Here is an 18,033-nt window from a genome sequence, read left to right as displayed (position 1 = left end):
ACGGCATTCGCTTCCGAACTGCTACAAATTCCTCGGGCAATAGACCTCGCCGCTTGTCACTACTCTGAAGGTCAGTAAAACTTTGAAAGACGTATGTATTTTGTACGAGCTGTAAATAAATAGTTGCATAGTTGCCACTATTTAAGTTCCAACCCTCGTAGTTACTCAAATAACATTACATACCATCTAAACCTGTGAAGTTTCATTTCATCTCCTCCTTCGCTACGGTTGCTTCACTTTTTTTGTCCCGCTGCATATATCGAGCTGCGATTTTCACTAAATTATAGCAAAAAATGTGCCTAAGTTTCTAACAGCGGTAAGAAATTATTGACCTTTATAGTTGCTGAATTATGGATTTAAAAATGTAAATACAGCCTATACATTTTCCCCACCACTGGAATCAGCCTTCGAAAAGAATTTCAATGACATTATATTATGGGACTGCATGAAATAATAACAAGATAACAGTACTGAAAACCCCTGTCTCGACATCAGGAGTGGAGGTCCCAAAAATGGCTACTGTGCCGTCGCAAATGTAAAGAAACCCAGTAACTTAGGTGAGTTCTTGTGTTTACCTCTTCGCTAGAAGCTCAGAGGTCTCTGTTCAGCTGTTGTGCTTTTCAGCGTCCAGTATTACTTAGTCTGGAGATTGCATTCCACGTTACGTTTCAAAATTTGTTACAATTCTGCGTTTCTACGTTATTAGGGTCTTATAGCAAATCATTCTGCAAACAATCTCTCATCTGCTTTTGCTTTTGCGTAAAATGTGAGTCCATTACTATAGTACGAACGATTCCACTGCATTCCCTATTCGTCAGGGATTGGTCATAAAAGTAATAAACGGAAAAACACCCCAAAATGTATCTGGAGAAATAGAGCCTAATCTTTAACTCAATGTCCAGGGTATACACGATGCAGTGGCACTCTACAAGGTAAACTCGAACTGCGCAGGCAAAGTTCCGTAGGTTGCGAGGGAATATTTTTTTTTGAGTACATCGTTATGAGAGACGTTTAGTCTTTGGTGGCTCGCTGCAGAGTAATAATTATAATTGAATTATAATTTATTTGGATCGTTGCACGAGTTACTGTTGCTCGTGTGAAAATACCGTCGAGTCAGGGAAAAAAGCCTGTAATATGCAATCAACAAAACCTACAAGACAAAACTTTTTTCACCGTGTCTTACATTGGCTTACAGGACAGTATTATCAGATGCAGAATCATTCTGTCATAAGTGTTGTCCAAAATGTCGAACACCATGAACCCACCATGGGAGTAGGGATTGGAGTCTCTTAAATATAGGAAAGGTAAAATTGACGAGTATAAGCAATAAGGAAATACCACTTAAAATACACTCCTGGAAATTGAAATAAGAACACCGTGAATTCATTGTCCCAGGAAGGGGAAACTTTATTGACACATTCCTGGGGTCAGATACATCACATGATCACACTGACAGAACCACAGGCACATAGACACAGGCAACAGAGCATGCACAATGTCGGCACTAGTACAGTGTATATCCACCTTTCGCAGCAATGCAGGATGCTATTCTCCCATGGAGACGATCGTAGAGATGCTGGATGTCGTCCTGTGGAACGGCTTGCCATGCCATTTCCACCTGGCGCCTCAGTTGGACCAGCGTTCGTGCTGGACATGCAGACCGCATGAGACGACGCTTCATCCAGTCCCAAACATGCTCAATGGGGGACAGATCCGGAGATCTTGCTGGCCAGGGTAGTTGACTTACACCTTCTAGAGCACGTTGGGTGGCACGGGATACATGCGGACGTGCATTGTCCTGTTGGAACAGCAAGTTCCCTTGCCGGTCTAGGAATGGTAGAACGATGGGTTCGATGACGGTTTGGATGTGCCGTGCACTATTCAGTGTCCCCTCGACGATCACCAGAGGTGTACGGCCAGTGTAGGAGATCGCTCCCCACACCATGATGCCGGGTGTTGGCCCTGTGTGCAGTCCTGATTGTGGCGCTCACCTGCACGGCGCCAAACACGCATACGACCATCATTGGCCCCAAGGCAGAAGCGACTCTGATCGCTGAAGACGACACGTCTCCATTCGTCCCTCCATTCACGCCTGTCGCGACACCACTGGAGGCGGGCTGCACGATGTTGGGGCGTGAGCGGAAGACGGCCTAACGGTGTGCGGGACCGTAGCCCAGCTTCATGGAGACGGTTGCGAATGGTCCTCGCCGATACCCCAGGAGCAACAGTGTCCCTAATTTGCTGGGAAGTGGCGGTGCGGTCCCCTACGGCACTGCGTAGGGTCTTACGGTCTTCGCGTGCATCCGTGCGTCGCTGCGGTCCGGTCCCAGGTCGACGGGCACGTGCACCTTCCGCCGATCACTGGCGACAACATCGATGTACTGTGGAGACCTCACGCCCCCCGTGTTGAGCAGTTCGGCGGTACGTCCACCCGGCCTCCCGCATGCCCACTATACGCCCTCGCTCAAAGTCCGTCAACTGCACATACGGTTCACGTCCACGCTGTCGCGGCATGCTACCAGTGTTAAAGACTGCGATGGAGCTCCGTATGCCACGGCAAACTGGCTGACACTGACGGCAGCGGTGCACAAATGCTGCGCAGCTAGCGCCATTCGACGGCCAACACCGCGGTTCCTGATGTGTCCGCTGTGCCGTGCGTGTGGTCATTGCTTGTACAGCCCTCTCGCAGTGTCCGGAGCAAGTATGGTGGGTCTGACACACCGGTGTCAATGTGTTCTTTTTTCCATTTCCAGGAGCGTATTTTTAGACAGACAGAACTAAAATCCTTTTCATTACGGCGAAGTTCAGTGACATGGATCGGAAGTTGTACAGAAGAAATGAGGAGGAGGATATCTACGGTCAAGAGAGCAATTCAAAAGGAGAAGGAGTTTCTAACTGCTAGAAGAATTCCAATGGAGATGAGGAAAAAGTTTAGTAAATGTTACGTCTGAAGTGTACTGTTATGCAACAGTCATTATGTATAGTTAAAAAGAAAGAAGAAACTTGTTTAGAATGTTTTTAAGTGTGGTAGTGGAGGTGAATGCTTCAGGTGAAGCGCACTGACAGACTTTATGAATAAAGAAACAATGAAGAAAAACGTGGGTGATTATTGGAAGTGATATGAAACAGAAAAAAATATCTTAACTGAGTCGTTCACTGCGTAGCAGTTGTCTGCAACAAAGTGTTGTGGAAGGGAACCTGGAAATAGTGAGAGGAAGAGGTAGAAAGAGACCTGGAATGACGTACAACATTGGATGAGGACGAATACATACTTTGATATACACACAAGAGAAAAGCGACGCACCACGTAGGAATCACCTGAATGGAACGGAAATCTGTAAATGTGAGGTATATGTACAGCCAAGAAAGTGATTACAAGTTCAGAAAAATTGGATGATTTATTCAAGACAGAGAGCTTCAGAAACTGAGCAAGTCAGTAACGTCGCGTTGGTCTATCTCTGACGTTTATACAAACAGTTATTCGACTTGGCATTGATTGACAGAATTGTTGTATGTCCTCCTGAGGGATATCCTGCCATATTCTGTCCCATTGGTGCGTTAGTCAAAATCCAGAGCTGGTTGCAGAACTCTGCCCATAATGCTCCAAAAATCCTGCAAAGTCAGCGTCTGGCAAGCACAAAGACGAGCAGTTGAAACTCTCACCATGTGTGGGCTAGGATTATCTTGCTGAAATGTAAGCTCAGGATGGCTTGTCATGTAGCATCTCAAAAGGAGGCAGAATATAATCGAAGTCATGTTGTGCTGTGTGGGTGCCGCAGATGACAACCAAAGAGGTACTGCTATGAAATGAAACGCCCCCCCCCCCCCCAGACCTTTAGTATTCAAAAAATGGCTCTGTGCACTATGGGACTTAACATCTGTGGTCATCAGTCACCTAGAACTTAGAACTACTTAAACCTAACCAACCTAAGGACATCACACACATCCATGCCCGAGGCAGGATTCGAGCCTGCGACCGTAGTTGTCACGCGGTTCCAGACTGAAGCGCCTTTAGTATTGGTTGTCGATCCGTATGACGAGCGAAAGTTAGATTCGTATCCCACCGTTGTCCCGGGCGTTTCCAGACGCGTTCAACGTGTCATGCCAATGACAGAAGTGAAACTGCAGTGATGAGGCCGGCGTCAAACTGAGCCCCGACGACTAGCGAGGAACAGAGGCGGACCAACGCTTTATTGACTTACTCATTTTGTGAAGCTCTTTCTTTTGAATAAATCATCCAATTTTTCTGAACTTGGAATCATTTGTTTGTCTGTACATATGTACTGATTTCCATTCGGATGATTTCTCTCTTTACATGCCTCAAGTCTAAAATGTCCTTTGTCACATCTGGTGAATGGAATGGACGTGTGACTGGACCACCACGAAGAATCCATTATTGCCTAAGGAAATTCCAAAAACTTACAAAATATATCGCTCACCATCTTCCGAAACTTTGTCGACAGTTCAGACTCATCCTGTAAGTGAACTTAGATGTAGCTCCTTTACGCATCTGGCAGTTTCGCTCAGAATAAATGGTGTAACATCCATTGTGAGAGCAACAGCTGAAGAAATGGAAAGAGCACAGAGTAGGTTTAGAAGCTTTTGGTCGTGCTGAGAGAATCCACAGGTATACAATACACACACATCGTGAGGATGTGACAGACAGTGAACAGTTAAAGATATTTAGTGTGTGTCTCAACGCAGAAGAAAGCTGGGTGCTCTGAGGAAGTACGTTTTTATAAGTCTCGGGCTCTCCTTGCGCAGATGTCATCCTGTCGAGGTCGCCAACAATCCCGCCGGGAGGCTTGTGGACAGGTGACGTCACCCGGCCGTTTTAGTCTTCCAGCCGAGACGGGCACTCAAAGAGAACTGCCCGGCGGGGCGTTTCGTCACGCTATATGCGAAAAGCAGCACCAAGAAAGTGAAAGACTTAACAGATTAGACAGCTGACTTCAGGGGTCGGAAATGTAGTGGACTTCCAGCGCTTGTCATTGATCACTGCGGATCGCGTTCGCTATGTTATGGACACACACTGCGTAGCAAAAAACATGAAGCACCCAGATGAGCAGGAGGAAACGACATGAAACTTCAGAGATTGATAGCGTATGTAATGTTATTTCAGCGATTACAAAATCGAGTCAGCTTTACAAAGAATTTAAGAGTACGAGCCTGCTTATAAGTGTGATGTTTCGCCCCTTCTGGCCTCGATACGTGCATTGATTCGGGTGGGTAGAGTGTCAGAGATCCGTTGAACCCTCTCCTGAGGGTAGATAATGGCACTGGTACGGCATTGATGTGCTAGCTGGTCCGATACTTTTGTATCACGGACAGATCTCGCACACCTCCTGGCCATAGGGGTCCCTCAGCGTCATCCAGATAGTTCATTAACGACACGTGCCATGTGTGGTCGAACATCGTCTTGTTGAGAATGACATTAAGATACTGTCGCAAGAGAGGTGACACATGAGGATGCAAGGTGTCCGTGACGTGTCGTTGAGCCATCAGTTCCCCCATCATCTCCAGCCGTGATCTCAAGCCACACCCGGTGGCTCCCGACACAATGAGGTTAGGAATAACACTGCTTAAAAGCATTGGAAGAATGGGACCTCTCCCAGGTCATCGTAATGCCGGCGATGGTCATCCCGGGTAGAGCGAAACATTGACGGATCGTGAAGTCGATGCTAAGCCCTTCATCACTTCATCAGCAGTCCGTATTTAAGGGTCACGGCACGACTTTCGACGCAGCAGTTTGAGTTGGGAACCAACACACGCCACGGTAGTTCCCTCGTCCCCTACTAAACTCCCACCATTGGTGCGGAATGGCATAGAATCCATTGCTTATTCTCGGATTTCAGGCGGACGTGTCAATAGATATGATGTGCTTGACGGACAGTACCACGAATCTCCCCTGTAGTTCTGAGAAGTGGTGGACTGTACTGTTGACGGGTACTCTTGCCTTCACTTTCCCATGCCGTCATTTATTGGACCACTGTCACACAGGGATGCTCCAGAAATTTGGATAATGCACGATTCATAGATCTTATAATTACATTTTCCTCGAGACATATGAGTCTCATTTTAATCTGCGATAATGATGAATTAAAATATGTGCTACACCCGGGGCATCAACCCAGGTCTCCTTGCCTATTAGACAGGAATGCTAGCTGTTACACTACAGCAGCACACCTTTGGGATGTTTTGGAACACCGACATCGTGGCAGGCCTCAGCGACCGACATCGATACCTCTCCTCAGTGCAGCGCTCCGTGAAGAATGGGCTCCTATTCCCCTAGAAACTTTCCACCACCTGATTGAACGTATGCCTACGAGAGTAAAAGCTGTCATCAAGCTAACGGTGGGCCAAAACCATAATGAATTCCAGCATTACCGATGGAGGGCGACACGAATTTATAAGAAAGTTTCAGCCAGGTGCTAATGACAAGTAGTTTATTATTAAGGAATTATAAGGGAAAGGGGTAGGAGGAGGGAAATCAGTTGTTGTCAATCAAAGGAGACCAAAGCTTGGCCATAGCAGTCAGACCAACTCTGGCTGAAACTGCTACGCAGCCATGAGGAGGAAAGCGCAGGACAAATCAGTGTAAACGTAAACTCCGTCCACAGGCCCTGGTGGACCCAGCCATCCCGACCGGCCGCCGTCTCATCCTCTCCCATAGGCGTCACCGAAAGCTGATGTGGAGGACACCGCTCTCCCGCCCTTGTGTCAGTTTACGAGACCGGAGCCACTCACAAGGGCTGACTGCACATTGCTTGCCCACAGCGTTCGGCAGGCCGGATAGTCACCCATCCAAGTGCTAGCCCATCGCGACAGGCCTTAACTCCGGTGGTGTGACGGTAACCGGTGTTACTATTACGGCAACACCGTTGGTACAGATCAGTTTGCAGTGCTGCATGAAACCAGTCTTTGGACTGATGTCCCCGACAGCAGAGACGTATTGATGCAAAACGTACAGCGATGTAGTCCATCTGACGTTGCAGTTCAAGGGATAAACATATTTCACTTACGAAGAAAAAATAAAAATAAAAAATGCGCACACTACGAAGGAATTATCCGAATGGGACGGAAATATGTGGATGTGATCCAAATATAAAGACAAACAATCCATAACAGTTTCACAAATATTTCGCGATTCATTCCAAGGAACGAGCTTCACAAGTTGAGCAAGTCAGTGACGCGTTGGTCCACCTCTGGCCCTTCTGCAGGCAGCTGTTGGGTTTGGCATTGATTGGTAGAGTCGTTGCATGTGGTCCTGAGAAATACCGTGCCAAATTCTGTCCGATTGGCGCGTTACATTGTCAAAGTTCCGTAATGGTTAGAGGGCCCTGCCCATAATTCTCCCAAAGTTCTCACCTGGGGAGAGATGCGTCGACCGTGATGGCAAAGGTACGGTTTTGCTAGCACGAAGACAAGCAGGGAAACTCTTGTTCTGTGCAGTCGGGCGTTATCTTGTTGAAATATAAGCCCAGGATAGCTTGCCATGAAGGGCAGCAAAACGGGCCGTATAATATCTCCGATATACCGCTGTGCTGTTTTGGTGCCACTGATGTCAAACAAATGTGTCCTGCTCTGAAATAAAGTGGCACCCCAATCCATTACCTCTGGTGTTTGGGCCATAGGCGACAGTCAGGATGGTCTCCTGACAGTGCGTCTCCTGGATTTCTGGCGACGTCCATGATTAACTTCCAAGTTTTCAGACTCCACAAGAAATCTATTGCGGAATTGACACTCCTGGAACAAAGAATATTGGGAGACATTACTGATCTACCTCTCTGGCAGATTGTTTCCGTAGCTAATCACACAGTTTTCTTCTACGAGGAAGTTTCAAACGGGAGTGGAAGCAATTGTCACAGTCGAAGCCTGCTTTTCTCAAGTTGGAGCCCACGATACGCTGGGACCGGCAGGTGGCGGGGTACACGCGCACAGCTGGACCACTTGCCACTTGCACTGGCCCGCTTCCAGAGGCGCGACCGCTTTGTCCAGCGGCGACGCCTGTCCGCTGAGTGGTTTCTCGTGTAGCCGCCCACGCCTCGCCTCCAGCGGGCGCCTGCGATCCGTCTCGCTGCTTGCTCCGGACGGACACGTCCGCGCTATCTATCTATAGCCTCTCGACCGCTGCCGGGCGACACGAGCGCTCTTGCCTCGCCTCGCTCCGCTGATATGGTACGGTGGGCAGCTATCTCGCGACCACCGCCCGTGTCCCCCTGAGTGGACTCGCAGTCAGACAGCGATACAAACGGTTTGGGCCGGTTCCGCAGAACGCCGGTTTACGGGGAAACTGGTTGGAAGGTGTCCTGTCGTTTGGAAACAGGTGGCAAGAAAATTGGCGACAAACCGCATTATTCCATTAAGCAACAGGAGCTGTACACACTTTCGTAACTGTCACAGGTATCGTATGGAGCTTCACTGGAGCTCTTTATCTTGAAGCAGGCGGCTCGAATCGTAGGGACGGGAGGCGTTTTAATTTGAAATGGGGAATACGAGTAGCTGTGACTTGAGATCTCGTCTGAGGAGATATCTGAAAACGACAGAAAAATAAACTTCTTTCTATTCTATTAAAAAAAGTGGCCCCTCGAGACCATCCAACGGCCGTGTCATCTTCAGTGGAGGATGCGGATAAGAGGTGCGTGGGGTCAGCACACCGCTCTCCCGGTCGTTATGATGGTATTCTTGACCGAAGCCGCTACTATTCGGTCGAGTAGCTCCGCAATTGGCATCACGAGGCTGAGTGCACCCCCAAAAATGGCAACAGCACATGGTGCCCTGGACGGTCACCCATCCAAGTGCCGACCACGCCCGACAACGCTTAACTTCGGTGATCTTACGGGAACCGGTGTAGCCACTGCGGCAAAGCCGTTGCCGGTTTATTCTATTAAGACGACACATTTAAACTGCTTGTAAATTGTATACTATTAGTTCAGTGTTCGGGACTAGCCCACCAGCAGGTATCTTACATTGATACTGATCACATGCAACTAGGGACGTTCAGCATTAGATGTTTCTAGAGGGAAATTTGAAAATACGGCTACGGTAGGCTAACTTATTAAGATCGCGAGGAAGAACAACAGCTAATGCTACTAAATTCAGCAGAACACCAGTGTACAGAATCTGTCTACTCTGCTCCCTCATGATGCACACTGATACAGCAGCCCCGATCAATCAATATACATCCCCATCTATCTTCAGCATGACAATTCCCCATGCCACTGCTCAATGTGTCAATCTGTTCTCTAACTTCAGCATGACAATGCTCGTGGCTCCAGCCCCAGCAGTGAACCAACCAACGAACATACCTCTCTGTCTTCAGAGTGACAGCACCCCACAGCCACTACTCCTGGGTTCTGCCAACCCGGCGGAGGTTCGAGTACTCCCTCAGGCATGGGTGTGTGTTTTTGTCCTTGGGATATTTTAGGTTAATTAGTGTGTAAGCTTAGGGACTGATGACCTTAGCAGTTATGTCCCTTAAGATTTCACCCACATTTGAACATTTTTCTGCCAAGCAACATTCATCACCCCCTGTCTTCAGCACTCAAATGCCCAACTGCCACTGCTCCTGAATTCTGTCAACCAATGCACATCAGCCACTATTTCCAGCACGACAACGTCCCATTACCTCCGCACCTGAGTTGTGCCAGTGAATGTTCATCTCTTTCTTCAGCACGACAATGCTCGACGGCCGCTGCTTTAGAATTGTCTCAACCAACAAACGTAGCTCTCTGTCTTCAGTACGAGAGTTCCCCACAGCAGCTAGTTCTGAATTGTGCCCATCAATGCGCATTGCTCTCTCTCCACAGCATATCTATGCCTTACGGCCACTGCTCCTGAATTGTGTCACCGACTGTAATTCGCCACCTATTTTCACCACGACGCCCCACTTGTCCTGAACTGTGTCAGAATTGATTGAAAACTGCTCCACAGACATGAATGTTGTAGAGTCAGTGATCAGGATGCCTATTCAACGCTTTCGGTTGCTCTTGGCGTATGTGGTGCGTTGGATTACTGTTTTCAACAGAGTGATAAGCGTCTAAACAGATTTCTGTTCCGTTATGAATATGTTATGGCTAGATGCTAATAAAGGAACAAAGAAACCGCGTTTTAATTCTTCTAGTATACTTTAATAAACACACAGGCAATAATTATTGGAGGCTGAACCGTACTTCAGTATGATACGATATTGCAGTGCCTGTGTTATTCTAAATTATGATGCAAAGTTCCTTTGGACAGAGTTATGGAAATTAGGATCTGGCCGTGAGTCGTGCACGGATAGACAAATAGCAACGTGACGACTCGGATAAGCGGGAAATCTGGGTTCGAATCCATGTCCGGCACAAATTTTCATTGTCGTCCTTACATTCTATAGCTGATGGTTGTCCGTCCATTTTCGCAATTGCGAACACGTTTAATATAAATGTACTTCAGTATCTCTTCCCTGGTTGCGCCGTAGGGTCGTCTTTTGAGTGTTAAGAGCACGAGAGCTGGCAGTCTGGAACTGAAGAGTCGGTCTTTCTGTAATCTGTGGTTTGCGGTCGAGGTTGGTTGAAGAGCTACTGACTTTCGCATGACGCATTTGTTTTTCCATCATTCAAATGGTTCAAATGGCTCTGAGCACTATGGGACTTAACATCTGAGGTCATCAGTCACTTAAAACTACCTAAACCTAGCTAGCCTAAGGACATCTCACACATCTATGTCCGAGCCAGGATTCGAACCTGTGACCGTAGTGGTCGCGTGGTTCCAGACTGAAGCGCCTAGAACCGCTCGGCCACCGCGGCCGGCTTCCCATTATTCGTTGGAAATAATCTTACGAAAAGTCCTGTCAGCAGGCGGCACCTCGTAGGGAGCGCTGTCAGTGGAACCAGGAAATGACCAATGAAAATGCTTTGATACATGTCCTTCGGCTGATTGGCTGAAAGACGTGAATCTTAAAACAGTTGCTGGGAGTCCGCGAAATTGAGGATGTAGGAGCATTGCTTGCGTTGAGAGTGAGCGATCCTTTCTGATCCACCATGCTGTTTTTTTTTTTTTTTTTCAATACGGAAGGCTTAAAGAAGTTCGCTAATGCGCTGCCGTGTGCAAGTCTGGAATTCAGACAAGCAATTTTCGATTTTATAGACGGGTGTTGTTGGGTTAGTGTTTGCACATTTGATTCATCTATAAAGGTCCTGGATCGAATGTTGGAGCGATTAGCTTGCTGGAGCTATGTTTAGTGAAAGAATTAGTATGGCCGAGGTCTAATTTAAGCCAATAAATCATTTTTGTGTCTGTGGAAATTCGATACGTTGTGTTTCTGTTTGTGTTTTGACCTACAGTCTTTGAACTGTTATCTTGTTCTGTATTTGTAGAGATTAATATTGGAAGTTGCAAGGAAACATAGGTGGAGTTTGTTGACTGTTAGCGATGCAAGCTTTCCAGTTCTATAGTCAGACGTCGCAATGTTCAAGAACACAGTCAGATAGCTATATGGTGTTAATGACCATTTTTGTCTGACTGGTCATAGAGAGGCTGGCGACCGGCATTTAAGGGCTGCTTTTAATAGTATACGAGTGCATTAAATTGATCTGGGTACGCCAGTAAACGTCTCCCGTTTAATTATCGAAGCAATAATTCGCGTAATTTGTCTCGCGTGCCACGAACGACAAGAAAGTGGATTCCGGCCACAAATGAGATTTCACGACACGCCGCTCAGGCCGGCCGCTGTGCCCGTGCGGTTCTAGGCGCTTCGGTCTAGAACTGCGTGACCGCTACGGTCGCAGGTTGGAATCCTGCCTCGGCCATGGATGTGTGTGATCTCCTTAGGTTAGTCAGGTTTAAGTAGTTCCAAGTTCTAGGGGACCGATGACCTCAGCTGTTAAGTCCCATAGTGCTCAGAGCCATTTTTGAACGCCGCTCAGGCTGTCAGGAGGAGAAGAAGCAACGTTGAAAATGGCCCACCCAGTCTTTTCTAAAGTGCTTCTACATTGTTTGAGGATTGCTCCGCGAACACTGGGCTTCATCTGCCATGGATCAGGACAGTATCTGTGTCTGCATCTACCTCTGGTTACATACTGCGTAAATCACGATACGGTGCGCGGCGGAGGGTACCTGTACCACTGCTAGTCATTCCCTTTCCTGTGCCACTCGCAAATGGAGCGAGCGGAAGAACTACCGTCTATGTGCCTCGATGCGAACCCTAATTTCAAAGTGCTTAACATGACATGCAGCTTGTTGGCAGCAGGATCGCTGCATAATCTGTTTCTCTAAATTTTCACAATAGCGTTTCGCGATGACAACGTACTTCCCTCCAGGGATTCCCATTTGATTTCACGAAACATCTCGTAACACTCGCGTGTTGATGGAACCTACCTACTACAAATCTATACTGAAGCGGCAAAGAAACTTGTATAGGCATGCTTATGCAAATACAGATATTTGTAAACAAGCAGAATGTGGCGCTGCTGTCGGCAACGCCTGTATAAGACAACAAGTGTCTGGGGCAGTTATTAGATGGGTTACAGCTGCTACAATGGCAGGTTACAAAGATTTAAGTGAGTTTGAACGTGCACGCTGACACTGGTTGATGGCCCTTCACTGACATCTGCAGCAATTTTCGGAAAGGCTCCACTTCTCTCACGTCGAACGATTCTCTTCAGTCGTCGTTGGTCCCGGTCTTGAAGGATCTTTTTCCGGCTGCAGCGATGTCGGAAATTCGGTGTTTTACGGGATTTCTGATATTCACGGTACACTCGTGACATGGTCGTACGGGAGAATGCCCACTTCATCGCTACCTCGGCGCACGAGCGATGGGACAGAGCATCTCCGAGGTAGCGATGAAGTGGGCATTCTCCCGTACGACCATGTCACGAGTGTACCGTGAATATCAGAAATCCGGTAAAACACCGAATTTCCGACATCGCTGCGGCCGGAAAAAGATCCTTCACGACCGGGACGAACGACGACTGAAGAGAATCGTTTGACGTGAGAGAAGTGCAGCCTTTCCGAAGATTGCTGCAGATGTCAGTGACGGGCCATCAACCAGTGTCAGCGTGCGAACCATTCAAGGAAACATATTCGATATGGGCCTTCGGAGCCGAAGACCCACTCGTGTACCCTTGATGACTGCACAACACAAAGCTTTACACCTCGCATGGTACCGTCAACCCCGACATTTATCTGTTAATGACTGCAAACATGTTGCCTGGAGGACGAGTCTCGTTTCATCGAGTGGATGCACGTGTACAGGTATGAAGACAACCTCATGAATCCATGGACCCTGCATGTCAGCAGGGGACTGTTCAAGTTGCTGGAGGCTCTGTAATGTTGTGGAGCGTTTGCAGTTGGAGTGATACGGGAACCCCGATAAGTGTAGATACAATTCTGACAGGTGACACGAACGTAAGCATTTAGTCTGATCACCTGCATTGATTCATGTCCATTGTACATTCCGACAGACTTAGGCAATTCCACGAGGACAACGTAAACCCTACACGTCCAGAACTGCTACAGAGTGGCTACAGGAACATCCTTCCCAGTTTAAACGCTACCCCTGGCCACCAACTCCGCAGACATGAACATTATTGAACATATCTGGGATGCCTTACAACGTGCTGTTCAGAAGAGATTCCACCCTATAGATTGTCTATGTATACAGAAAACTGGAGAGGTACTATCACACTTGCCAGGGCTATGCCTGATGAACCCTTCCCTATAATGAACACTAGCATTCCACGGCCGCGTACTGTGTTACATCGCTTCACTCACACATATGAGAACCTATTCCGTATGCTCGTACCATTCCTAACAGTCTGCAGCTGAGGAGCTGTGTCAAACTCTTTGAGCAGATCCGGTAAGCTGCCTGTTGGCCATAATCCACGGTTCATTGGTTCAAATGGCTCTGAGCACTGTGGGACTTAACTTTGAGGTCATCAGCCCCTAGAACGAAGAACTACTTGAACCTAACGAACCTAAGGATAGCACACACATCCATGGCCGAGGCAGGATTCGAACCTGCGACCGTGGCGGTTGCTGGGTTCCACAGTGAAGCGCCTAGAACCGCTAGGCCACACCGGCCGGTTGAATCTAAAGTAAGTTCACTGCTGTCTTCAGGTGAATTAGAAATAGGAATACCAGAGTCATGTCCCACTGGTCTCACAAAAGGTACCAGGTTTGGATATATCATACCTATTTTGTGCTTTACATTAAAATCCTTAATATTTCGCGTACAGATATGGTAGTCAGTACTATGATTTTAACGTTCACGTCACACCACTGGTATTCCTATACTTACTGATTGTTTTGTCCCCTTTCTCCGATTTCGTAAGTCTTCGATACAGACACTGCACAAAATATGAAGAGTCAAAGACCTTAGTTGGTATCCTAGTTTAGTTCCGAAGTACGCCTAGTAATGTTTTGTTACAAATGAGGCATTTTTTTCCTCCGCTTCTTCTTACGAAAACTACTACAAATATAGCAGAATACAAATTTGGATTCTTTACAAAACATCCCCTCTTTCTTATTCTATACAGAATTAAATATGATAGAGATAAGAAAATGATGGTATTTGTGTGTTAATTTCTTGCGTTATAGACGAATCATTACCACCTGTATAGATGAATTCACAATTCAAAGTGTTGTAAGCAGCTTAGGATATGCTGCTATCTGGCTTAAAATGGTCAACTACTTTCTTTTCAGAAGATTTATTTCGATAGACGGGATTGTTGTAATGGTATAAGCATTCATGTTAACATAACTGAATGTATTAAATCTGGATCCATGGCATGTCATATCTCTATATTGACTTCAGCTTTAGCATCAGGACAAGTAAATTACTACAAGAAGACCTCAAAGTCTAAAATATGTGTAATCTCTTCTTTCGAGTAAATTAACGAACTCGTACTCGACCACCTCAGTTTATATATTTTTTTGAACGAGTGTGCCTGTGTTAGTATGTGGAATTCATCACGAAGGGAACTATGCGCTTTATTATTGAGATGGACGTGGTCATTAAAGACGGAGCAATACATCCGACTGGAGATGGACGAGAAACGTAATCGGTCGTGTCCTCTCAAAGGAAAGTGTTTATCTTATAATTTTTTTTTCGGAAGATGAAGGAAAACTCGGATGTGGTTGGCCTACAGACGATCTATAAACTGAGAGATTAGCCGAGATTGTTCTCTAGATACAATATTTACTTGCATTTTAAACTTTTAATTTTGTGCTCACTACACTGAATTTTCTCGTTTCTGTATATTACTACGTCTTATGTTAAAATATACGACTTTACGATGGTTATTTTCTTATTTTTGTATTCTCTTTATCTCTCTGTGTACTCAAGTTCCAACGCGCGCCCACGTTTATTTGCTGGTATTGAGAAATATATGAGTAGAAATATACGTGTTCATTTTTTTCTGCATTATCTCGGGTACGTAATGCATAGTCTTGCAAATATTATTGCTGTAAAATACTGTCTTTGTATGCGGGAAACAGTGATTTCGGAATGTTAATTAGATGTTGCTTCAAACAGAAATATAGACGAGAAGTTTCCAGCGATATAATTGTTAATTTATTTGTCTGCGCTATAGGTGCCAGCAACTTCAGCATGTTTTCTGTTAATGTTTCACGCGCTGTCGATAGCTAGGTCATTAGGTACCTATTTCATTGTAGCGCCCAAGGGACTTGGCAACGCCTCTTATACTGTAACCGCTGAGCTTCGTAAGACGCAAGGTAATTTGAATATAGTACAGTGTGGCAGATATTGATGTTTCTGGGTTTAGGATATAATTTATCCTACTGAGATTCACTGTCAAAGTAAAACTGTTACACTGCTTAAGTGTTGTCGCAGGTTAACTACTAACGAAAGCTAAAACAGCGGCCGGACACTGTAAATTGTTTACTAAAAATGGAAGCTTTGCGAACTGACGTGTTGCTCTTCAGACAGCTTTGCACCTTTATTTTATATCATTCACATATGCGCTGCCGATGAAATGTTTCCAGTTTTGAGCGGTGAAGAAAGACTCTTAATTGGAATCTACCCTGCAAGAAAAACGACATTTTGGGGAAAAAATTATTTTCTTCATAGGCAGGTGTAATGATGGGCCTTGTTAACATGACGGGTTTCTCGAGTGCACAAATGTATACAACCGTTGCAAGTTACGTGGAAAATACTGTGTCATTTTTCAAATACTTGAGTGACCTGTCAAAATGGACAAATTTATAAACTACAACGGATGGTTTTTCACTTTCGTAATGAAAGCAGTTTCTCAACCGCGCATCCGTTATTTCTACATTTATGTATGAAGGTAACAAATGATTAAAGCAAAAGTTAACAAATAATGTTTCTCTCACAGTCGTTAAGACAGGAATATACATAATTATAATAAGAAGTCGGCATAACAGTTTCAATGTGAGCTGTCTAACAGTTACTGAGATTTTTGTAAACTACTTACTAAAATTGTGAAAAATGTTGTATGTAAAAATATTATCGTTTACTAAAACTAATTAGGTTACTTTCAAATAAATTAAAATATTCTGAGTTCGATTTCCGATGATTACTGTAGGCCTATACGAAATATGTCATAAGGAATTTAAAAAAAAGAAACTCGTTTAGAGAACTGTGTAACTTATTTGTTGAAATGTGAGATATATGTCCAGTCATACCTCAGTTTGTACTTTCATATAATAAAAAAATGTTTCTGTTACTTTGTTGTAAAATATTTTCAAATCGTACGCGGCTACACCTATTTTTGTGTGTTGTAATTAGTAATTTAAATGCCGTATTTTCTGTATGAACGTCGTTTAAAACATGATGTGACAGTTCATGATAAAGAAAAACTATGGCTCTTGGTATTATGTTACGTGAACCACCTGCCTTTTTTTAATTACATTTTGGACATGTTCTTTTAACGCAAAGTAACTCATTCAGGTCAATCCCGCCAATTGCTTGCAATCGGACAGTCACAGCATAGCCGAATTCGCAAAATGTCGTAGCGCCACTCTTGCCCGCATTTACGCAATCTCCCCAGTCTTGAGAGCCATTTTAGAGATATTCCGAGGTTCTTTTGTTCTGCTTTCGCACTACTTTTTCAATGTCCAGCAGTTTGTGGTCTATTGGTCTGCTTCACTGCCTCTAGATCACGGTATCCCGTGTTCGATTCCCGGCTGGGCTGAAGTATTTTTCCACACGGGGACTGGAAGTTGGCGTTATCCTATTCATTTCAACTCAACTTCGTCACAAAGAAGCGGCAGCTGCCTCAGTTTTATTCATAACTGATGTCCAGTCCTGTTTGTTGACTATAAAGCGATTTAAATCACGAGAAGGTAAAGTCAACTATTGTAGAAGATAACTGTGTAGGGGTGTTTCTATAAATTGAATGGTTTCAGTATGCGACGTGGAGTTCTGAGAAGTCAGCACTTACGGCGGTGAATATGTACCACTAATTTTTGGCACATTTGCCCTTTGTCATTTACAGGTATGGGTCGTAAAAATACTAAAAAGTCGAAGAACTGTAGTGTCGCGATTGGACAGATGAACAGTTACGCCTAGCATCGCAATAAATAACGAATAGGGAGATTTCCGTCAGGGAAGCAGCTAAGCAGTGAATTCAGACCGCATTTTAGTTTGATTTTAGCCCTTATTATTATTATTTCCGGAACATACTTAAGATATCTTGGTACCTATGTCAGGAGTTCCCTGCTTTGTTAGATGATAGGTAATATTAGGTATGTACAACTTTTGTCTTAAGATTTCCTAGTAGATACCTGTTGTCACCGACAGATGTGACTGTTACGTTTTTTGCAGGTATGGCATACATCGCGACACACTTAAATCAAAGTAAAAGGGGTTTTTACTAATTCTTCAGGGGGTGAAAGCTTTTTGTGCCGAATCTGTGTAAGAAAAACTGTCAGACTGGCACATACGAGCCCCATGTGACGGTGTGAAACTTGTATGAAACACAGAAACCCTCCCCATATAAATCAACTTACTACAGTGTATCTCAAGAATCGAAAAAAATGAAACATTTCATTCACACTTCGCGACATTTA

At 45.3% G+C, this 18,033-nt stretch overlaps 1 long non-coding RNA gene and 1 pseudogene across 1 annotated transcript in view; one reads left to right on the top strand and one right to left on the bottom strand.

Annotated features, from left to right (window-relative positions):
- LOC126293363 (uncharacterized) overlaps positions 1–18,033 on the top strand; it is a 1,719,051-nt gene that overhangs the window by 434,515 nt on the left and 1,266,503 nt on the right. The window lies entirely within an intron of this gene.
- On the bottom strand, positions 8,759–8,876 carry LOC126293847 (5S ribosomal RNA; annotated as a pseudogene).

This window comes from Schistocerca gregaria, chromosome 10 (assembly GCF_023897955.1).
Source record: "Schistocerca gregaria isolate iqSchGreg1 chromosome 10, iqSchGreg1.2, whole genome shotgun sequence".
In the NCBI taxonomy this organism is placed as follows: domain Eukaryota; kingdom Metazoa; phylum Arthropoda; class Insecta; order Orthoptera; family Acrididae; genus Schistocerca; species Schistocerca gregaria.
The sequence above is the reverse complement of the archived record's forward strand: the minus strand, read 5'-3'. Positions and strand labels throughout refer to the sequence as shown.